The following is a 24885-nucleotide window of genomic DNA, read 5'->3' on the forward strand; positions in this document are numbered from 1 at the left end:
TTAAGAGGAATAATAAAGGTAATTACACTGAACCCAGTTAGTAATGCACATCAAAGAAACACACATACATTTATATTGAAATATAGATTTATTATATTTACACAAAAGTCACTGTTAAATACTTAGCACAATAAACCAACACATGTGGGTATACTTTACAATACTTTCCAAAGGCCACTTCTTAGTTGGTAGCTGATGAACGCGCACAATTGTTACAGGAGTTTGACAGCTCTACCGTACTATCGGTAATAACGTGCACCCACAAAGTAATATGGTAATTGCATTTAGTCAGCATACAGATATAACATAGTGGTTTTTAGGAGGAAAACCCATTGGTTAGTGTTATCCTAGCAGAGCTTCAGGTTCTAGAGGCAGTTTCTATGCACAGCAAGTCCAAAATGCAACCCTAGCTAAAAGGCAGTTTTTGAGACGTCTTGAAAAGCAGCATTCTAGTCTCTTGGAAGGAAGATACAAAAAGACTTAACTAGCGTTGGAGACCCTGTTAAATGGCTCACTAAAGGGACACAGCGATTTGAGTTGGAGGTTAGAGGGGTTGCCCCTTACCCCTCTACGTGCACTGCACTCCAATGCTCTGGAGCGACTTTCAGAAATAAGATAAGCAATACCTTTTTCCCCTCAGTACCTTAGGTTTGAAGAAAATGTTTATGGTGGATACTCGGCAAAGTTAAAGCTCTGGACCCACCCTCCGGATTCGTTGGTCTGATGACGAAAGGTAGGACATTGGACAGTGCCAGCACCCACTCCTCTGAAATGTTCCTCAGCAGTTCCAGAAAGGGGCGTTTGGCTGTCCAATCAAGACAGCCAGACCTCCAGTGGGAGCTGGTCCCATTCAGGCACTCTGGCAGACCAAGGACAGGGGGGTGAAAAGCTCCTCCCCCACTTCCTGTCTGCCCAGACACTCTGGAGCCTAGGCAGGGACACAAAAGGGTTCCCGCCGAAGGTAAAACACACACACCGGCCTCCTCTCCCAGAATGGTAGTGGAAGGGCTGATAAGGAACAACCATACTAATAATGGTGAAAAAAGTAGGGAGGCCCCACGTTGGTACTTGGTTGCCCCTATTGTGCACTACCAAGGCTATGGACATATCCCTCAAATAGTCACAATAGTTGGTAGACCACGCCCACTGCCACCAGCCATAACGAGGAGATTGTCTATGTGACTAATAAATCACAGGAGCAGAGAGAAGGGTGATGCTAGGTATCCTTATGGCACTCCACATAAGGTGGTGTGTGCCAATCTATAACGTTTTAGGAGAGCTACTTAGGACTGTAGTTACTCTAGTCTAGGATAAAGAAAATAATCTAAAAGGAGGACCCCAAGGGTCCCCAGCAACACTGCCCATAAGGAGCTTGTGGTCTGCAATAGTAAAATACAGGTGCCAATAAGAGTTATGGTGGGAAATAGACTCCATAGGACAGGTAAAATACAAAGACTAGAGTTCCAAAAGGCAGAACCCACAGAATGGATGAGTGGAAAAAGTCTAAACTCATTCAGGATTTCAGAAAAAGGTCAGAAGTCCAGCAAAAAAGTGCTGGGGGTCTCGATAGGGGAGGGGATGAAGCATACGTATGATGCATCTCCCTAACAAACACATCTTTGCACTTTGTCAGTGGGAGTTTTACCCATTCCACCCATCCATCTGAAGGGTGTCCCCATAGAAGATCTGGGAGAGGTTCACTCTCCTCTTCTTCGTGATCAGAGGCTAAGAGCAAAGCTCCTATCTCTGGTCTGGAAACATAAGCCTTCAGACGATTTTTATGAAAGACCCTAAGGACCTTGGCGGGGTTGCCCCAGTCTACCAAATAATTGACCTCTCCAAGTTTTCCCACAACTTTGAAGACCCTTTGTCTTACTGGAACCATTATGAGAACTTTTTGGTCTGGGGTAAACTCCATCCTGTTCATCTTCTGGGCGTGCCAATGCTTGACCAGCTTTCAAATTCTCAGAAGCCTCCGTCGTGCAGCTTCTGTCTGAGGCCTAGCACATAGTCAGTAATCCTTATTGGCTTGAGTGAAGGATCACTCTCCAGACCATCCTTGATCAGGGCCAAAGGGCCTCTGACAGGATGACCATAAAGTAACTCAAAGGGACTAAAGACCACTGCAGATTGAAGAACATCTCTGAAGGCAAAAGGAAACGCATACCAGAAGAAGGTCCCACTTTCTTCAAGTGGTTCTTCAAAGTCCAATCATATCCTTCATTGCTCTATTAAGGCTCACTACCAACCCATTTGTCTGAGGGTAGTAGGCAGTTGAGAACTTGTAGGTGACTCCACAGGGTTTCCACATGGCTTGCATGTAGTGGGACATACAATTTGACCCCCTGTCGGATACAACCTCCTTTGGAAATCCTACTCTGGTAAAAATACCAAGTAGGGCCTCTGTCACTGCCTGGGCGATAACAGTTCTCATTGGAATAGCTTCAGGGTACCCAATGACATGGTCCACTACAACCAATATAAATGGGATGCCTGAAGAAGTTGGAGGGACTAGGGTACCAACACTGTCAATCCCCACCCTCTCAAAAGGAACTCTGACAACTGGGAGAGGCACTAAAGGTGCCACATTCTTGGTTCCACTTTTACCAGATAACTGGCAAGTGTGGCAACTCCTACAGTGTTTCTCAATTTCTGCACCCATCTGGTGCCAGTGAAAGTACAATGATATCCTCTCCTTGGTGGTCTTAAAACATAAGTGACCAGCCAGGGCGACTTCATGTGCCAACTGTAGGAATTTGGATCTCAGTTCTTGGGGCACCACTAGTCTCCTGAGGTCCACTGCAATAGACTCCATAGGCTCACTGTAGAGTAGTCCATCCACCCAGTATACTCTATGCTTCCCAGGGTCTTTCCCTTCACTCTGGGGAAGCTGCCTGCTGATGCAGACCTTCTAGAGAGGGATCCCATCTCTGTCCCCTACTGAAATCCGTCCTTGAGGGTCCACCTTCTGCAAGAAAAGTCTGAAGCTCAGGATGGTTTCTATGATCCAGATGTTCCAGACAGGGTTGAATCTCCTCCACCTCTCACTCATCAGAAGATGGTTCTTCTTGGTATTCCTTTGGCACCAACTCAGCCTCAGCTAGAGGTGGGGTCACAGGTGTGAACTCTGGGTTTTCTACAGGAACCTTTTTCCTTGAAGAAGTTTTGGGCTTGTGGACCTTCTTTCCTTTGGAGATTCTGGGATTCCCCTTGGTCTTAGTTGGACGGTCTCTTAAGGTTGCCTCCCTTGCTTGTTCTGATTAGCCCGCCTCTCTTTTTATAAGGGGGCTTGGGATGCTGGAAACTACACCCAGGGCCTTCAAGTAATTGCCCAAGAGTACCCTACCTGGCACTTCAGACTGAAAACTTGGTATCTTAACAGCCATGTCATACATTTAATGATAGCTGGCAGTATGGGACACATTTGGACCCAACCTCCTGCTAACTTGGCATGCCTTTTGGGAGCCTTAGCAACTTCCTTAGGTTGTGTTAGGTATGTATTAGTGCAGTCCAGCTGGTGTGGGACTAGACGAGACTCCTCTCTTGGTATTAGGTAACCCACCTTTTAATGTAGGCCTGTACTACACGGGTTGATAGTGTGACTGAGCAGCTAGGCTTATCTCAAGAGGGGTAATGTGAGTTGTAGAGCTGTGCAATGAAACCAGTAAATACACGCATTCAATTAAACACTTACACACTTAAAGTTATATAATAAATATTTATTTATACACAAAGATATTTAAAGCATTCTTTAAAAAAGCTTGAATTAGCTGTAACATTTAATCCCGAGGTAGGATTCAATTAAAAAAGTGAACAATAAAGCAGGTGAGTAAGTCATTCATATGTTACACATGTTCCAGCACCTGGAGGTGATATCATTTGAGGCCAGTAAAGCATTTATATAGTATCACCTTTGCAATATTGAGTTTTCAAGGAAGGAAAGGTTAGGGTTAGATCAAAACAGACTGATGGGGTTATAAGAACAGTTAGATTCTCCCAAAGGGATGAAGGCAGTCTATTATACCAGCATTAAAGTGTTGAACATTTAAAACCTCTAAGGGAACGCACACTGCCAAAGCCAATAGGTTCAGAAGGAGGCCATTAGGGAGCCACGACAGCCGAAGTCAATGGACAAAGTCAGTTATGATGCTCTTCTTCTTAGAAAAATGTTCTTAAATAGTAATTATTCAAAAGAGAAATCACATCAACTCAAGAGGAATCACCTTTATAAAGCACAAGCTGTAAGGACAATGCAGGTAAGTTGAGGTCAACTTAGTGTAGGGTAAACTTGCACTCCCAAAGATAGGAAGCACCCCAAATGGCAAAAGAATAAAATACCCCAAGCCCCACAGTACCATGAAAATGAAGAAAGTGTTCCAGCTGGTTATCCCCATGATGCAATGCAGTAGACCCTTGTTCATGGTCATTGGTAGTAGTGACGAAAGGGAAGACGTCTGGTGGGCTCCTGCGCCAGCACTCGAGAGAGGGCCTCTGCAGCAATGTATTTGTCGATTCAGCGGCTCTTTGTGGTTAATTCCTTGATCCCTCAGTCCTGGACTCTGATGAGGGGACTCTGGATGTGGATTTCTTGCTTCTGTAGGGACCTCTGGATGCCCACAAAGATCTGGCCTGGTTCAGACTTAGGAAGACAATGCACTCACAAGCGGTAGCGGTTCCCTGGGTATTGGGCTTCTGCAGCCTTAAAGTCACAGCAAGACGGGGGTTGCACCAAAACAGTTTGTCTCGAGGCTAGTTGGTCCCATCAGCCTAAGGGAGGAAGCTTTCCTTTACGGGTCTTCCCTGTCGATTCGAAAAAGGGGCCAGCATAACTGCAGGGCTTCACCGGGCACTTCGTGGTCCAGGAGGGTGCTGCTGGCGTCTTCTGCTTCGGATGTTGCCTTCCAGTGGTTGACTCTGCTCTTAATCCCCAAAACCTCATTTTTTATGCAAATTCCCATTCATTCACAGCCCTAGGCTGTCAATCACACAGCAGTTAGCCGGCCAATTGCAACTGTTTTCACTCGGGCACACCTAGAGACAAAGTTCCCAGGAACTTCCGCAGGAAGTTTCAGGACCCTCCCTCACTTCCTGCCTTTCCAGTCACACTCGAGCCCCTCGCGTCCTGCCTTTCCAGACACACTGGAGCCTGGGCGGGCTTCACTACTGAAGCCCGCCAAAGGCAAGCTACACAAAGGACTGAAACTTAATGCAAACAACAGAGTAAAAGCCCATGAGAAATGAACTAACAAGAAATGGGCGAAAAAAGGACTGGTGCCTTTTTCACAAAATGGTCATCCTTGTGTGCAGCACTGCAGCTGAGGTATCAGCCGGCAGATACAGGTCACTAGGTAGTAAAAAAGAAACCACTGCCACCAGCCATTCAAGTGAGTTAATGTGACACAATGTTACAGTGGGAATGGGTTAAAGGAGTTACAATGTAACCCCCGGCACTCCACATAGGGTGTTTTGTGCAGGACCCATAAAGTAAAGGTGAGTAAGACAGAGGTAATCTTACTATTCTTGGGAACAGTAGTTCACCCAAGAAAATGTAGTTAAACATTAGGAGAAGTCCAGGGCACTTCAGTGGCACTGCGCAAAAGGTGCTGTGTGGCACAATGCAAAAGCAGATGCCTATGGAGTTTACAAGACTCCATAAAACAGTAACGAACATAGAAAATCATAGTCAGGAAAACACAAAAATCATAGTTAGGAAAACACAAGAGGGAGTGAGAAAAAGGTCCCACTCACTCAGGAGTAAACATTAAAAAAAACCTGAGTCCAGCAAAAGAGCTGGGGTCTCTAAGGTGCAAGGGAATTGGCACAGAAATGAAAATCCTCCCTAACCGGTTGAAAGAAACCTACATCTACCACAGTTATACTGGACCCACTGTCTCTAACGGCAGGGGTGCCCTGTCCATTTACAAGCACACTGTCTTTATAATACTCTTTAGTATTATCAGGAATGGAATTATAGTCCTAGAACAAAAATGAATTGGTTGGAAAACAATCTTACTATGTATCCTCCTCCCTTCTATTTTCATTCCAAAGACAGCAAATATAAGTGTATAGAATCACACACAGAGAATTTAAAAAAGTTTTATATTTGAAAAGATTTTTGAATTTCTATTTTTACGTAATGAACATCACATCAAAGACAAAACACATAAGCAAACACAATTTGCATGGTCAGAGCAAAACAGAAACCTGTATTCACAGGGTAATATAGTTAGACAAACATTAATGCAATTACTACTGTTGCTACTGCAAGTATACGACAGGCGTCAAACACAAAGTGAACATTGATAGCGTTTGTGTTTTTGGTACAAAAGACGCTTTTGTACCAAAAACACAAACACTATCAATGTCAATTGTTTGTGTTCTTTAGAAGGTTGTACGATTGATTTGTTTTAGTTTATTTGTTCACTTTGTGTTTGACGCCTGTCATAGACTTGCAGTAACAGGGGCCGGTGAAGCCCTGCTGCAGTGCTGAAGCTCCAGTTTCGTATCGGCTAGAGAAGCCCGGAACAGACATCTTCTTCCCTTGGGTTGGTGGGACCAAATAACCCCAAGACGAACTTTGCTGGAAAACCTCTGTGCTGGCTGTACTTCTTTGCTGCTGCTGGAACCGAGTGCCAGGGGTCAGAGAAACCAGAATCGAGTGCATCATCTCTAAGCTGGACCAGAGCTCCAGAAGATCCCGAGGACCCTCCTGAAGCATGACGACCCAAGCCTGAGTCACCTCACCAGAGTGCTGTACTCCAGAAGCGAGGGCAGCCCATCAAGTGTCCAACATCCGCACTGGTGCTATTGATCAGTAGCTGAAACGCAAAGTGCCGCTGAATTGGAAAGAGCCCGTAGCTGCCACCGACCTTCGAACCGCAGTGCAGGAGTCCCCAGATGCCCTCCCTCTTGTCGCCACAACTAGGGCCCAGGATCTGCAAGACTGCAAAGGGAACAGAAGCCAGCTGGATCCTCTTCTTCCAACCTAAGGTACTGTCTTGACTAAGGGTTACTTACCTCTTGTGTCTGTAGCTTGCTTGCTCTCACTTGAGACCTGCAGTAGATGCATTTTACAGAGTTGATTCTAGCTCTGCCCTTCACAAGCCTTACAGTTTGTGACCCAATAGTGATTCTTTTTACTACAAACTCTCATTGTGCAATACTTTTGTTTTATCTGGAGAAGTGCCTCAGCTCCATAGACATTGTTCAAGTTGACTTTGCCTGTCCTGGCTCCCTGCAGACTCTTCTAACCCATTGACTTTGGTTTTAACTGCTCCTCATAGGTGGTAAATAAGTTTAACTTGTATTGCTGGGAAAGATCTAATCTAGACTTCCTTGGGAAATTTAAAAGTATTCACATGCTCTGAGACTCTGTTAACCATTTTTTCCCCTAACCTTTTCCTTTGACCAAATCTCAGTATTTCAAACAGTGCTAAATTAATGCCAAACATTGTCCTAGCAATAGAAGTCACCTCAGAGTGTAGGAAGTATGTGTGAGGTATCCCAAAAGTGTATCTACTTGTGGTTCTTCAATCTGAGAAAGTGTTACGAAGGGTATTTTCATTGTTGCATATTGCCCTTTCTAAAGGTTTATTTAAAACTGACTGTTAAATAATTATTTTAGTAGAAACTCTTGAGAGTAAGTGTTAGTTGAAAACTTGTAACTGAACCTCTGTGTTGCCTCTCCACAGCTCACCTTTACCCCTCTTGAGAGAAGTCTGGCTGCTCAGTCACTGTACCAACTTGTGTAGTATAGACCTATACCAATAGGTGAGTTACCTATTACCAAGAGGGCGGCAAGGCTTGTGTAGTCTACCACAGGGTTACTGCTGCCAATCTTGCCTAACAGCACGACCATGTTAGGACACTAGCCACAGTTAATAGCCAAATACAGTAAACGCAAGAGAGCTAACTAAAAATACAGTGAAAATGGTAAAAATGTGACTGCTGCCACTAGCCTGCCTTTAGGCACATTTAAAAGTAACCAACAATCCTTTGAGTGTAGGACTAGAGTGATACAAACGTATCCCAGTTGCACTGCATTGGAGGATGCACTTTGCATTATGAAAAAGTTACCCAAAACAGATAACATGTCAAAAGAAAAAGGAAACGTAGTTTCCAAGTACTGGCAGTCTGAAGGACTAGCCAGTTTCCCCATAACAAATTAGCAAAAGGCCACTGTAGTAAAGCTGAAGGACATGTCGGGCCTACCGCCACTCTTATTTACTTGGTGGTATTTAGCAAGGAGACCAATGTTTGAGGTCGTATCATTTTGTTCTACTAAGATCCTAAACCTCTACCCTATATCTAACACATCCATCGGCTCCATGCGTAATATATTTCTACCTTGGGAGACCTGAGCATCCCAACGTTTACTTTCCCTCTTTCCTGTTGGGGGGGGCCTGATCAAATGAGCTTTCGCAGCATATGTCCACTGGTTGTCCTTTTGACTACTTCCAAAGAAATTGTGTCTCGATGGACATTGTGGTGGGTAAGAATTGATGTAGTAACACAGTGTTAGACTACACAACACTCATCTGTTTGGTATTGGGTAACTCCCCTTTTGATATAGGTCTTTACTACAGAAGTTGGTAGTGTGACTGAGCAGCCAGGCCTATCTCAAGAGGGGTAAATGTGCGGTGTAGAGCTGTAGCAATGAAATTCGCAAATATAAGTAACCAAGTAACACTTGCACTCAAGGTTTGAGTTATAAATAGTTATTTATTTAACTTACATTTTTAAATAAGCGTTCTTTAAAAAGGGCAAGATATGTAGCACTGTAAAAATACTTTTCAGAATCAAACAAGTTAGTGGATACTCTTTGGATATGCTTCTCACACACTTCCTACACCCTGAGGTGACTTCATTCACAAGGACAGTAATGGCATTTATATATCACTAGTTATACTTTGCAGATTCTGAGGTTGCAGAAAGGAAAGGTTTAAGGAAGTAAAAGGGTTAAACAGGTTCTCAGTATATGTTAGGACAACTAAATCTTCCAATGAAATCTAGTCAAGCCTTTTCCAGCAATAACAGTCTAAAACAAGTTAACACCTATCCGGGACAAAAATATCAAAATCAATGGGCTAGAAGAGTCTGCAGGAAGCCAGGCCAGCCAAAGTGAATTGGAGCACAGTCTATGGAGCTGAGGCACTTCTTAGATCAAACAGTCTTGCACAAAGATAGAGCGTTTGTAGAATAATCACTTGCAGAGTCACAAGCTGTGAAGCCTGTGAAAAGCAGAGTTGGAATCAACTCCAACAAAAGTAGCCAATGCATGTCTGTACTGAGAAGAGCACAGCTAAAGACACGGAGGTATGTATCCCAAGTCTAAACAGTACCTCTGGCTTGAAGAAGAGGGATCCAGCTGGAGTCTGTCCTGTTGCAGCAATGCAGATCCTGGGTTCATGAGCCTCAGTCGTGGGGACAAGAGGGAGGACGTCTGGAGGACTCCTGCAGCAGCAATTTGGCGGTCGTCGGCAGCTGCGGCTCTTTTTGGATCAGCTGCACTTTGCATTTTCAGCACGCGTAAACGCCACCACTGCAGATTTCGGATACCGGTTGGGCTTCCTGCACTCTGGTAAGTGGACTTGAGCTCTGGTCGTCCTGCTTCTGGAGGGTCCTTCGGAGACTCCTGGAGCTTCTGGATGGATTTCAGACTTTTCACTTGACTATGGATTTATCGACCTCTGGCACTCGTTTCCTGCAGCAGCGAAGAAGTATAGCCAGTCGGCAAAGGTGGTCTAGTGAAGTTCGTCTCTAGATTAGTTGGTCCCACTAAGCCAAGGAAAGAAGTCATCCCTTCCGGAGCTTGTCTTGTCGATCAGAAAAAGGAGTTTCAGCACAGCAGCAGGGATTCACTGGGCAATTCAAAGGTCCAGGAGTATGCCTCAAGCTTCGTTCATGGTTTCTTCATCGGGTGTTTCTCCCAGTGGTCGACTCTGCCTGTAATCCCAACACCCTCACCTTTTAAACCGGTTTCTCCCATTAATGCACAGCCTAGGCTGTCAATCACACAGCGGGTGGCTGTCCTGTCCTGAAAGGACAGCCAGCCAATCAGGACTGGTTGCATTCAGGCATTCCTAGAGACAAAGGGCAGGGGAGTTTCGGGAACCTCCCTCACATCCTTCCTTTCCAGACACACTGGAGCCAGAGGCTGGTTTCAGGACTGAAGCCCACTAAAGGCAAAATTAACTAAGTGCTCAAACCTGACTCAGCACGCAGAGTAAAACCCAAGAAAGACCTCACAAACAGAAAATGGCGAAAAAAGACAACCAGGGTCATTTTGTTGAAAATGGTCACCCTTGGGTGATATACTGCAGCTGAGGATTCAGCATGCAGTAGATGAGCACAATGGTAGGAACATTTAAACCACTGTCACCAGCCATTGAAAGTAGTGAGGGTAAAATATTTTTACATGAGAATTTAGGATAAGGGGCTACTCTGTATCCCCCCCAGCACTCCACATAAGATAGTGTGTGTTTGACCTACATAGAGAAAAGGTAAGTAAAGTCAATTTCACTTTACTATTTTTGGGAACAGTAGTTCACAGAAGAAAAGGTATTTAAACCTTATGAGAAATCTAAAGGATTTCTCAGTGACACCACTGAAATTGCTGTGTGTCACTATACAAAAAGTAGATGCCTATGGATCGTGTCAGACTCCAAAATCAGAGGAAACACATGCTCCAAATCCGGTCAAAACACATGAGGGAGTGAGTGAAAGGTCTCGCTCATTTCAGGGTTAAAATTAAAATGTCCTAAATCCAGCAAAAGAGCTTGGGGTCTCTGAGGTTGAAGGGAATTAGCACAGAAATGAGAATTTTCCCTAACCCATTGTCTGAGACAAAGACATAGACTAGAATGGTCTTAGAGCGGCCATTCTTCCAGGTACATTTAGCCGAGATATCACCGTTAATATTGTTGTTAAGCATAAGTAGTTCCCTCGCCTCCATCTCCTCGGTCCAAAGCTTGACTTGTAACCCCTTAGAAAGGTGTGGCTTGCCAGGGGGTTTAGAGAGCGGGTCTTCTAACTGAATGCATCTGATGTTAAGGTCTCCACAAAGTATAATAAAAGGGTCCGCAAAGTCTACCCGGGCCTGATCTACCAGATCCAATACACCAAACATAAATTCCTTGGAGACAACCTTTACCAGGTTTTAGTACAGGTTTAACCGAATCAGAAGAGTTAAAAGGAAGTCTGTCCTGAGCTGCTGACACCACCAACATTTGAGTCCATGGATTCAGAGAGTAGTGGTCTAGGATTGTCATTCCCAGGCCCATTTTTATTAACGTTAAATGTCCAGAGAATGGTCTGCCCGTAGTGCCCTTGATTTCCGTGTTTAAGTATGGAGAGTAGTCCGTACAGATCGCACCTCGCTCAGCCAAGTTTTTGAAAGATTTTCAAATGATATTCCTCGTTGTTTAAGAGGTGCTTAAAACCCTTTGTATTCCATGATCCAATATGAAGGTAGGCTTTGTCATGCGATGGAAAGCGCAATTCATTTTGAGATGGGGCTAGAACTTTCTGAATCCATGACCAATCTTCTTCTTTTTTGTTTCTCGGGAATGTGGTTTCTAACAAACTCAACCCTCCTATCGTCCATTTTAAGTTGTGAGAAGGTGACTTCCAAAGGGAGAACCATCATATGAGAATTTTGTAGACCATGGGACCCCGAAGTACTATGAGCTTTGGAAAGCCCAGGGTTTGAAGGTAGCTTGCTGGACAATTTGGATTTAGCTCCAAGTTGATTAGATTTTATCTTTGGATCTTACGCACAGAAAGTCTGAAAACTGGAGGCTTCCAGCCCTTTAAGATGAGTAGTAATATCCTGGAGATGGATGGGGATGCAGATTTTGTTCATACATCAATAATCAAGACGACACAAATAATTTGGCAAACGTTTGTCTATTTTAATGCAAGTATCTAAAATGGGGAGTAATACGAACATCAGCAATCGCTCGATACTCTGACTCTATTTCATAAAAACGTTGGGTTCTTATACCCATAATTGGTCATAGCTGCTGTGTTGACCTGCGTCATTACCAATGTCATCCTACATGGCAAACTACAGAAACTTATCTGGAAGTGGCATTGGTTCTAAGTGAATAACTAAGCATAGGTTCTATATCTATATGGAGTAACCGAGAGAGGTAATAGGATAGTTAACATCAGGTGGGGCAACTAAGCCCTCCCTTCAAAATGGCCACTATGAACATCACTAAATGTACGACGTCCCATTAGCTACACAAACTATAGGACCCTCAACTACGTGGTCCCATACAATTGGTTGGCTACTAACCCCACTCAGTAATTTTCCACCTTCGTGAGCTTGTCTTGATACCAGCTTCCCACCAATTAAAATGTAATCTATCATCACCTCGATGGTCCAGTGTCAATTAGTACTTTGAAGTTGGCCTTGAGTCTGTACTGTTCTCTGAGAATTTTAAGGAGTATGGGTACTATCCGGCTTCCGTGAGTAGGTGTGATCTTCTCGCTTGTCCAACTTTCTTCTATCACGTGACTGGACACCATGAATTGAGCCTTTTTGTGCATTTGATTTTATTCTTCAATAGTCCTGACTTCTTTTGTTTTTGCTTGACCTTCTTGAACAGGAGCTTCTGTTCTTTCACTTTAATTGTATCTAATGTCAGCCAACTGCTAGTTTGATAAGCCCTTGACTTTCTTGCCTCAGTGAACTCCTTAGCTGCATTTATATTCTGTTAAATTCAATGGCTATTCTTAACTGCGACACTGAATGAGGCCTTCCTCATTGTTCAGTACTGCTTTATACGTAGTGGAAACATTCATTCTTCACTTAATCCATGTGTATCTATGAGGTATATAGGTATATGTTGGTGCTTGCCACGGTCTAATCTATTTAAGCATGTGGCTACCTTCATGATTGCGTTGCTGCTTGCGTTTCATTGCATCTGTACATGTTTAAACTAACAAAATATCTTCATCAAGTTTATGGCATAAGTCTCTTTATCTTGACCCCAAGATGTCACTTATTCTTGGTACTTCTTTGTTCTTTATAAATCGTCTGCCTCTCTGTTCTGGTTATCTTTCTATCTGGGTGTTGATTCAACTTTGTATGACGTCACCATTCATCCTGGTCATTCAGTTTCTTTGTTTCATCAGGAATCTCGTTCAAATGGCCATCATATTGTCTTGGATGCAAGTATGGTTTCCTCAATGGGTACTTTACCTCCCATATTCTCTTAGGTATAGGTATTCTTATGGGTACTGCAAAGAGTCTGCTCTCTTCTCTTTGCTGGTTCACCTGTTCAGGATGCGTCACATATTTTGGTTCATACATCTCAGGTAATGTAGGTGGGGCAGAAGGAATGGGTGTACTTGGCTCCTCCTCTACAGTCTCCTGACCATTAAGTTCCTGTGTTAACTCGAATCCTGAAGGTAGGAACATATCCGCTGCCTCCCATAATACATTTTTAATTGGGTTGTTTTTAGGTGAAGCAGTACCCAGTCCATCCTTGAAAAATTCAACCACTAAGATGTCTTCTGTGGTTATTGATCATAGGCTAGGAATATGGTGAAGGATCATAACATTTCTTCTGTTAAGTATCATTCGTCTGTAGTCAGCGTTCTAAAGATATGGTTATTGGCTGTGTTTACCAGATCTTCATTTTATTAACTTGACTACTGGCAAAGACGATATATTTTGGTACTGGGTTGGAGGGTGAAGATTCTTTTTTGATGCACTTTTCTTTCTGCCGCTCCTCTTTTTTGAGCCAAAGTTTGAAAAGGCGTCTCCAGAGATGGCAGAACACAGGTGGCCTTGGCTGAATTAGCCATCGGAATGGGTTGTTCATTGATCCTACAGAGTTCTCTTTGATAGAGATCTTGGTTTCCAATTCCTTGTTTGTAGATTCAACAGACAGAAGATAGGACTTTGGAAGGGATTTTGCAGCAAGGATCAACGGGGAAGGCTTTCTTTGTGGCTGGATGCAGCTCTGTGGTTTTGGCACCCTTTTCAGGGGCCAAAAGAAGACTGAATATCGCTGGTCGGATTCTCATCACTTGTAAGGTCCAGCACTCTGAGGTCCAGCAGGATGCCACCAAAGCTTCGGCTCGATTCAGAATTCGGAAGACAGCACACTGGCTAGAGGCCCCAGGGTATTGGGGGTATTGCAGCCCTGCAAGGTCGCAGCACGACGTAGGATGGCTCAAAATGCAGGTCGTCTTGAGTCTAGTGGCTCTCACCAGGCTCTGGGTCGGGTTCGTTTTTTTCAGAGTCCCCAGTTCACTTAGAAGGAAAGGTAATAGCAGGATTTGGTTACACAGCAGCCGCTCTGGTCGCTGGAAATGGTCTCAGCCGCGTTTTCTTCATCTTCCTCGGATTGAGGTCCAGTGGTCGAATATCTCTCCAGCTTCCAGGATCAGACTTTTATGCAGGAACCCAGCCCATCAAAGAGATGTGCAACATTCACACTTGAAGTGGTGGCAGTCCTTTCAGGACCGCCAACCTCCCAGTTTGAACTGGATTCTTGCAGTCAGGCTGGACGACAAAGGGGTGCAGAGCTTTGGACTCCTCCCTCGCTTCCTGTCTTCACAGAAACGCTGGAGCCTGGGCGGACTTGACCGAGGTCTCCTGCTGAAGATAGAAACCACACAAAGGACCCCACCCTGGAGGGCAGGGGAAAGACCTAGAAGGGACAAGAAGTGCGAAAATGGCAAAACAAGAAGACAGGCCATTTTGGTAAATTGGGCACCCATGGGTGCCTTTACCCCAGCAACCAAGTGTGATGCAGATGCCTTTGAGTGATATGGGGCAGACTCCATAGAAATCGAGTAAAACATAAAGAACAAAGTTCCCATAGATGGAAATAATGAATGAGGGGGAAAAGGGTCCAGAAGTCCTGTAAAAAAGTGCTGGGGGTCTCACTAGGAGAAGGGATTAAGCATAAAACTGATAGATCTCCCTAACATTAGTCCATGTAAGCATTAAAGTCACAAATATATAAACAACAGAATCCATAAATTCAAAGTGTTGAATTCGATCCATAACAAAGGTCCAAACCACAGCTATAGCATTAGATAGTTTAAATATCTTCCAGAACAACAGAAACCCAAAAATGAATCTAAAGTTATTTTCTGAATTTCTTGAACACAATTACTCAATCATTGAACATCTAAAAACTTCAAAGTAGGACATTGAGTGAGTAAATGCCTTGTGGTTTTTAAATTCAAAGATTGACATAATCTGCAAAATCTTTAATGTCTAGAAACATGTAACCTAAGACCAAGTACCATTATTGAAGAACGTTGATTAAAATGCAATAGGATAATACATCATTGTAATCTGGAATTGGGAGTCCTTTGTAAGATGCTTCTGCGGGCTCTTAAAAGATAAACCGTGCCTAACAAATTCAACCTTTACCTGTAAGATGGTCTACATTAGAACTCCAATCCCGTAGGAAACATTGTTTAATAATTTCTGCTTTTGTTAATTGTTGCCTAACCGATGGAAATGAAAAGGTGTAAAAATTCATGGTGACTGATTAAACAGCTTTCGAATTAGGCTAGAAAGCGTGTTGGAGGCAAAGAACAATTTGAGATAAAGAGCACTATGCCTAAATAAATGAATCAAACCCAATTTGAGTCTTTTTGGCTGGATTAGTAGAGTTTGGAGAAGACCAAGCTCAGTTCTCCCTCATGGACATCCAATCATTTGAAATTACAATTAGTAATTTACATCAAATTATTGAAGTGAAATACTAGTTTATAAAATGTATATCAAGTTTCAATAGTTCCCATGTGCACACAACGCCACAGTGCATTATCCAGTACTGGTGCTCTGTACAGCTCCTTATCTCTAAACTTTTCTTGAATCTCACCCAGTCTAATTTAACCATTGATCTGTGTAGTCCTATGCTCATTACCACCCTCCCCTGCAAACGGATAGTGGCATCAATGCCTTGCTTTCATAATCGAGGATATGAACATTGAACAATGTGTTAGTCATGGTGGGTTCAAATAGGCTGTCCATAGCAAGTTATGTAGGACACATCAACAGGGAAAGCATGTAAGTTAGGAGTTGCCTCCGCTGTACTCTGTCCGCCTAATGCAGTTTATTTTTCATTAGTCCCATCATCACATGACCGGCCTGCTTATGTATGTAGGTCATCCTAGAGAGCGTGGGTGTTCAGGGCACAATTGTCCATTTCCAGTTCTGCAACTTGGGTTATGTCCATCTTCCAATCTTGTAACACAGGTGACATTTTCATCATCCCGTTTATCCATATCGGTCATCTATCACTGCAATGCTGATAAATTTAGAATTCAAATTCGTGTCATCTGGAAAGTTTGCTAGTAGACAGCCCATTGCTGTCATGGGTATAATCACAGCTTATTGTTTGACCAAGAACTGTTAGTGCATTTTTCTAGTAGTCAAATATCGGTGCACATCAACACTGCATGATCTCCACATGTCTGGCAAGCAAAGTTCCTGGATGGATCTATGTGACGCAGTCCCTGCAGTGCTCTAATTCACTGAACAAAACGTAGTTAAGGTGCAGTTAAGTTGCGCAGGATGTCATGACGAGCATAACTCGGCACACTTCTGTTGATGTCCCCCATAATGCTCTGTACCCCAAAATGCCATTTTGTATGTCATTGTGGATCCTTTATCTTATAATATGTGCGTGCTGGTCATGGGCTTTGCAACGGTAACGCGCTGAGTGAAGTTGGTCATGACTTCCCAGTGAATTAGAAGGGTTTTGTTATCGTTTTTTTATGGGCCACTAGCCATGGCCCACTGTACATTTTCCCCTAATGTTTCTTTTGGACCCACTAATGTGGCCACATTACATGTCTTTCGACCCACTAGCCAGGGCCTTTGGCTCTGGCCATTGAGCATGGCCTCTTCAGCTCTGTCCACTGTATATTTTAAAACACTACCTTTCTGGGGGCGGTGTTGCGCTACTTGGAAATGGCCACCTGATTTTGCAGCTCCGTGTTGGGATACATTCTGTTGACCGAATTATCCTCTTTGGTGCTGCGTTTTATCCTGCAAAGTTGCTCAACTGGTACCTGACAACACAGTGCAGGGGCTATCTGATCGCCGCCCCCCGATTTGAAACCAATCATGGGAAATCCGTCGCTGACTGGACACCGCCTGCGACCGAGACTCTGTCCCGCAGTGCGCTTCCACAGTGCACGGGTTCCCGCTGCTGTATAGAACGAGGCTTTTAAGGCCTGGTTGTGGGAGGAGCCTTCACCGACCCAGTCTACGCGACTTGCTCCTGGCGACTCCCGGCCATCACAGTCGGCACAGCGGAGACCACTGGTTCTCAAAACAGCTGTAAAATTACTGTATTCCCCCCACGGTGGGGCCTTACCTCCGGATATATGCACCTGACGAACCCTGGTGGAGATCCCTCCGGCCCCGGGTAGGATCTCTGATCTGTGTGGACAGCCCCCTCTACAACTGTCTTGCACTAGCGGATCCCGCTGCGACCCGCCTTGAACATCTGCACAGACGACTCCGGCTGAGGCGCTGACCACGAGAACTGCAGCTGAGGCAGCCCGACAGAGAGCAGCGTCCTGATTTCCGTGAAGACCTCCTTGCATTTAGACTGAAGGTACATGACCCCCTGATTACTTTGTTGCCGGGCGGGTGCGGGCCCATACCACAGTTATTCCGCCTCTGCATCACTGACCCCTGAGGGGCACAGGGGGTACCACACATTCCTGGCCTCCAGTTGCCATTCTGGAGAGGGAACCTCCACGTCTTCTACCACAAGATCAGCCCCACTGTGAGCTGGGGCACCAGAACCTGGATGGCTGAGCGGCCCTGCCGCAGTTTTCTTTCCCCACATGGCCTTTAATTTAGCTTTGGACCCCCACCGACAGTCAGCATGTGGATCTTCGCCCTCTGGTGTCTGGGGCCAACGGGGATCAAGCAGTGGTCACTCCACACCTCATTATAGTGCACACTGACTTCTGGAGCTGGTGGCCTTCACTCTACCCGGCTATCACTGAGCAGAGTGGGAGCACTACCCCTCATGCTGGGGTGACATCCCTGCACCGCCTCCCTTACATCAGTTCTGGGTTACCCCGGTTGAGATATATGCCCCCTGGTATATGTATCCCACGTAGCTACAAATAAGTGTACCTGTTACCTCGGTTGTTTGTCCTTCCCAGCTGTGTGAGGCTGGGAGCTGCGGTCTGTCATGGACGAGTTGTGTTACACACTTCATTCACCCACATTGCGGTTAATGACTGCTTATCGCAGCAAGGTGTACGGGGGAGAGCACAGCCCATTCTAACTCAAATGGAGAGTGAACTGTTGGATCCTGTCGACAGAACGAGGCGAATATCCTGGTTTTATACCGTGCTGTGCAATAGCCCTCATTTCTCGACAGGGCTGACCTGATTGACGATTTGCACAGCACCTTTGCCTCTCCCTATGGAAGCTTAACCACCCATCTCTCTCACTCGCTGGCCGCCCTCGATCTCACACTCCCGCCTCTTAACTCTGTTGAGCCATCTCACCATATCCAGCTATCCCCGCCTTCACTCAGGGTTGCTCAGCCCCGTATCTCATCGTCTTTCCAGATTGCACCACTGACTGCCTTTACATCAACTATTAGGGACCGGGGCAGCTCCTCTGTCTTCGCCTTCCCGATTCACCTTCACGTGTGGACCCCTGCGGTAGCTTCTCATACTCTCTAGCGCGGCCATGACCGAAGGGCCAACAAAATACAGAATTCTATCAACATGTACGCCAATGCAACCTGAAACCAAACGAAACCCTACCAGAGGCGGAGGCACCCCTGGCAGTCTTCTTCGAGCCCACAGAGATGCAGAAAATTATGGACTACATGCTGAGGGTTTCACTGCCCTTCACTCGAAACTTGACGATATGAGCAGAACCATCAGCTCTATTAAGGCCTGGATGGAAAAGACTGACACCCGGGTGACGGAGGTGGAGTCCAGGGTTGGCTTGCCGGAGGACGTCATCACTCTTCGATTATAGGTGGCCACGCTCTCTAGACCAGTCCAAGTGGTAAGCAAAAAGAACAAAGACCTGGAATCGCGCTTGAGGTGGAACAACTTGCTTATCATCGGCGTTCCGGAAGATAAGAATGACTGCCCCATGGAACAATACGTGGAATACATCCTACTCTCCATGCTAGACTCCACGAAACGGTCACCTCAATTCGCAATTGAACGTGCCCACCAATCCCTAGCCGTGAAGCCCAGGCCAGGCGCTTCCACCACCCCATCATAGCAAGAGTGCTGAACTTCCGAGATAGGGAGGCTTTGTTGCGGGTGGTAAGAGCCAAGGGCGAGCTTTTACTCTGCTCCGCCAGAATCCATCTTTATCCAGACTTCTCTGTGGCCATCCAGCAGGAGCGCAAACCCTTTTTAGCCACCAAGAAACTTTGAGATCTGGGGATCAAATACTCCATGCTATACCCAGCAAAATTGAGAGTGGAACATGCGGACCGTGTTTTCTTCTTCACTATCCCAGAGGCGGCCTCCAAATTTATCGACTAACATTTCCCAGGCGGACAGCTGGTGGATACCACTCCTGTAATCACTCCTGATGTCTCTGCGGAGGGAAACCTCCTCGGTATGTTCATATGATCAGCGCTGGAACTGCTGGTTCGATACTTCCCCGCAATGCTCCAGTCTTGCTGGGTCTACTTGTAACCGGTTCCATTCCCATTCTATCTCCATATTACGCACCACCCCATGTTTTAACAATGCCCAACTTCGGTTGCAGCCGTTCCTGGCTGACGACAGCCCCCAAGGAAAAGTCCCCACTGTTAGCTGTTTGGTTGATGTTCTATTGGGTTGTCACCCCTCTGATTGGGAGGGGGTGGGTGGAGATGGACAAATGTTTAGAAAACTGATTGCCACGCGACTGAGGGTACGAGTGGCTAAAATCTCTTATAATGACTACATCAGATCACGGCCCTTTCTAGCCGGGATGAACCCCTCGGAACATGCTCCTGCTCGGATGCGTCTCCACTGATAATAGCCTACCGTTTAGATGGCGGATTAATGCATTGTGTGTATGAGTTGGAATATTAGAGGATTGGGAAACCACACTAAAATGCGAAAACTACAACTGTACGCTGAGCGACACAAAGTTAAGATACTTTTTTTACAAGAAACTCACACTCTGACCAGGGGTTGCGAGGGGTTCGCTAGATCTTGAGGTCCCCAGCGCTACTACACCACCTACTGTACCCAAAGCCATGGAGTTATGATACTAATCCACAAGACTCTCACATTTGTACATAAAACACATGTGGACCCCTTCGGGCGTTATGTCTTGCTATTTGGCTCTCTTCTAGCGAGGGATGTGGTTTTGCGTAAAATCTATGGCCCTAATATTGATGATCCTGATTTCTACTCCCATCTTTCGTATCTACTAGCTGGGTTCCCCCTCATCCCTATACTTCGGGGTGGTGACTTTAACACTATTGTCGACACTAACCTAGATAGGTCTGGACCTAGGACTTGCCAGCTCTCCAAGTCGGCTAGGACCATCATTGAGGTGCACTCCCAGCTAAACATAGTTGACGCTTGGAGACTGACACAACCTGACTCCCGGATAATTTCCCTTTACTCCTCAGTACACGACTCGCACTCAAGTATTGACAGATGGTTAGTCTCCAACATTCTTATGAGAACTATCGTCCAGATGACCATTTTGCCCAGAACATTTTCAGATCTCTCCCCGGTACCTATGTCTCTAAAATGGGGTTTGAACAGTGGGGGGACGCGTTCATGGAGACTGAAACCGCAGACTCTGCTAGATATGGTATTTGAATCTGAACTCTGGTCTAGTATCGATGATTTCTTTCTGCTAAATACCGGGTCTGTGGCGTCAAATGCCACTCTCTTGGAGACGTTTAAAGTCTACATCTGGGGTGTCGCACTATCCAAAGAGGCTGGGATCCTTAGAGCAATCCGGAGGACCATTGCTGAGGGCGAGTCCCTGCTTATTAATCTAAAAACCCAATATGCCTTGTCCCTGTTTGCTGTCACACTTGCTGAAATAGGGACCGCACTGGATACCTTCTGAGCCCAGACAGACTGGGAACGGAAGTTCCTTGATGACCACCAGACGGGCAGGAGATATGGGGAAGGGGAAGGGAAGTGCACTAGCCATCTGTTGGCCAGATTAATCCGTCAAGAAAGGGGAGCGCCCCATATCTCTGCTATTTAAAGAGCAGATGGCACCCTGGCGCTCTCATCCCACGACATCAATAACAGGTTCTGCTCCTTTTATGAAACACTCTACTCTAATTTGGATACTGCCTCCACGGATGATATCGGAACCTTCTTGGCGCTCTCGACACTGTCCGCAGAGACCAGAGAAGCCTTGGACTGCCCGTTGACGGCGGTGGAGCTATCCAACGCGATAGGTGCATTATCCTCAAGGAAAGCACCCTGGTTGATGGCTTGTCTGGGAGGAGACGTCCGTGATTGGTGTGCTACCCCCCCTCCCTTGGTGAGGCGGTTATCAGTGCTACTCAAACCAGGTAAACCGGCTACGCAATGCGGTTCATACCGCCCTCTCTCCCTCATCAATTGTGATGTTCAAATATTTGCCAAGGTACTGGCCCTTCGACTGGCGCCTTTGCTTACATTTGTTGTTCACCCAGGTCAGTCTGGTTTCATCCCGGGGTGCTACACTTCTCTCAATCTGCGCAGGTTGTTTAACATCCTTGCCCCCATCGACCCGTACACACAGGCCGTGGCAGCCACCTTAGATATGCAAAAAGCATTTGACTCGGTCTCTTGGAGGTTTCTGTGGCTGGCCCTGAAGAAGTGTAATTTTGGCCCCTGCTTCCTATCGTGGGTGAAACTCTTGTACTCCCCTCCTGTCGCCAGAGTCCGTACCGCTTCTCAACCCAATTTGAAATAGCTAGGGGCATGAGACAGGGCTGTCTCTTCTCCCCATTAACATTTGCATTAGTTATTGAACCTTTGGTGGATAGATTAGTCAGCGACATGCCCATGGAGGCATTAGACTGACTGGGACCCCCGAGATCATGTCCCTCTATGCGGATGATGCTTATCCGCTCTCCGGAAGATAACTTGGCACCAATCCTGGAGGATGATAAACTTTTCAGTAAGTTATCTGGCCTAAAAGCGAACTGCTCCAAATCCGAACTGTTCCCGTTGACCGATACCACCCTGGGCCCCCGTGATCTCTGTGGGTTTGCCTGTTCCCAGACAAAGATTAAATACATTGGGGTAGTGGTCACACGTCATCAGTCCTCGTACGATTTGCATTTTCGGGGAGTACCTCACCTCCCTTACCCGGAAGACTGCGGATTGGGCCAGGTTACCAATTACCCTGGCTGGTACGGTGGGCGTTCTTAAAATGATAGTGCTACCACAACGCTTGTATACATTTCAGAGTATACCGCTATGGCTGGGTCGCAAATTCTTCAAGACACTGAGCCGGGCTATTAATGCCTTTCTTTGGTATTCTGGGGCTGTTCGCCTGAAATTAGAAACATTAGCTACTCCAGTGACACTGGGTGGGTTTAGCACCCCTAACTTCGAGCGATACTGGATCGCCGCACAGGCCCACTTTGCAGAATTTTGGTTTGAATCCAGTGACTCCCCTCCCCACGTCAAACTCGAGCACCTGGCCGCTAGTGGGCGAGATATTCGTTAATTGGTTCTTCCTTCCCCATGTCTCAAACTAGACCCCCTGCATCCCACCGGATCCACGATGATGGATTGGAACAAAATATGGATCCTGACCAACACCCCTTGCCCATTCCATGGTGACTTAACTCTTTGGAACTTTCTCCTGAATCTCCCCGAGTGGACGCTACAACGGTACGCCACTGGCCCGATTCAGGCCTTAACAGTATACGTGAGGCCTTTACCTTTGGTACCTTCATTGAATGGCCTGACCTGCCTGTATGCCTGCCAAGACGGCCTTCCCACGGGCTTCAATATGCTGGTCTGCGCTGATCTCTCAAACACAGATGGCCTGAATTCCCCTCGGCCCCACCTGATGATTCAATTTTGTCTGAGATTATGATGAACGCTCCCTGCAGAGGTAGGGTCTCCAGATTGTACAGCCTCCTCCAGGGTAGGGCAGCCCCCTAGACTATTTATGACTCTATGGATGCGTAGCTCACTGGCTATAAAGCTCATAATTTCTTTATCACGGTCCAGCGAGGCCATACTACCAGACTATGTACCTCTTATGTAAAATCTTTGATTAACCATATGTTGCTCGCTGTCCTCTGTTGTATTATCAAGCATAATAAATAAAGTTAAAACATTTTTTAAAAAACACTACCTTTCTTTCTTACTCTCTAGCCATGGCCTTCGCCAATGGGCATTGGCCCTGGCCTTTGGCTGTGACCCCTTTACTTGTTAATCCAATAGCTTTCTTCCAGTCCCACTTGCCATGGCCTTCGGCCCTGGCCATACTACATATTCCTCCAATAGGTTTCCTAAACAGGCCCACTAGCCATGGCCTTTGGTCATGGCCAGTGCCCCATGGCCACACCACTAGGTTTCTTTTGGGCATACTAGCCATGGCCTTTGGCATTGGCTACGGCCTTTGGCCGTGTTATTAATGACTCCAATCAAGCGTTCCCACTAAGTCAGTGCCTTGTCTGGGATTGCTCAAGGGCAGCCCCTATTTATATATTTTTATGTTCAGTTCGTGTACTCTGGATGACAACCCTTATATAACACCCCTCTCTTAGAATCCCCCTGACCCCACTGAGCCAAGAAGTAAGTTTGTTTTGCAAATTTAAAAGGTTTATTTGAGAATCAAACAATATATATATATATTTCTGAGGCTTGTGGAATCTGCTTAGATCACATGCTGTGCATAGGCCGACATCTAGTGGAAGCTGCGGAGTATTACAGTTTGTTTTTCGAAACTCGAAAATGGGCGTCGAGACAGGCGTGCCAGTAATACTATCCCTAGTGTGACGTCCACTGTACCCAAGATCCCTCACGCGTCTAGGATCCTCAGATTGTTTTTTTCCGCCATACTGGTCGGAAGCATCTTGCGGAGTCCCCTGGCCTTAGCCATACTTTTGCTAATTATTGAAGTTTAAAATTATTTATTGACATCCTTCCCCACCCCAACGTCGACCCTCGACACTCGATGACGGCTGGAGAAGACATCGACCGTCGGCTGCTGCACGACGGATCTGGGCCTCGGAAGGCCTCTGGCCTCTGGCCTCGGCCCGGGCCTAGTAGGCCGCTGGCCTCGGCCCTGCAAGTAGGGAGAGTGGGGGGTGGTACATACTCTTCACTCTTGGTATATAGGTACACCTTATATATTTCCTACACTTACCAGCCCGCTGCCTCAAGGTGCGTATGGAGGGTACCCCTTTCCAATTCTGCCCCAAGTGCAACCGCAAATACCCTTGGGTCGACGGGCACACCACGTGCAATCTCTGCTTGCCAAGGGACCACCCCGAAGCGAACTGCAGAGCGTGTAGTAGGTTTAAGCCTAAGACACTTAAGGACCGTTCGACAAAGCGTTGGGCCCACCACGCCAGGCAGGCGGCCATGGCAGCGGAGGGCGCCTTGAGCGATGGCAGCGACGCCGTACTTTCGGACGGCGAGGGCATTACGGCGTCGAAAGACTGCCGAGCGCAGGTCCCCGACCTCGGAAGGTTGTCCGGCAGGGCGGCTATGGGGAAGACCCCCGGCGACGCAAGCGCTACACACCCTACACACACACTAAACACACTAAGCCCAACCGAACCTCGACGACGTCGATTTCTCGGAAAGAGGCACAGATAGAACGGTCCGACTCGGTGTCCTCTGGGCGCTCTCGATCGAGATCGCCTCATGACGCAAGGCAATCATCCACTCTTGCCAAGAGTGCCTCGCTCCCTAGAT

General features: G+C 46.2%; 1 protein-coding gene across 1 annotated transcript in view; it reads left to right on the plus strand.

Annotated features, from left to right (window-relative positions):
- The window catches only part of RELL1 (RELT like 1), a 369210-nt gene that overhangs the window by 183520 nt on the left and 160805 nt on the right, over nt 1-24885 (plus strand). The window lies entirely within an intron of this gene.

The sequence above is a fragment of the Ambystoma mexicanum genome, chromosome 6q (genome assembly GCF_040938575.1).
Source record: "Ambystoma mexicanum isolate Mex_15411 chromosome 6q, UKY_AmexF1_1, whole genome shotgun sequence".
In the NCBI taxonomy this organism is placed as follows: Eukaryota; Metazoa; Chordata; class Amphibia; order Caudata; family Ambystomatidae; genus Ambystoma; species Ambystoma mexicanum.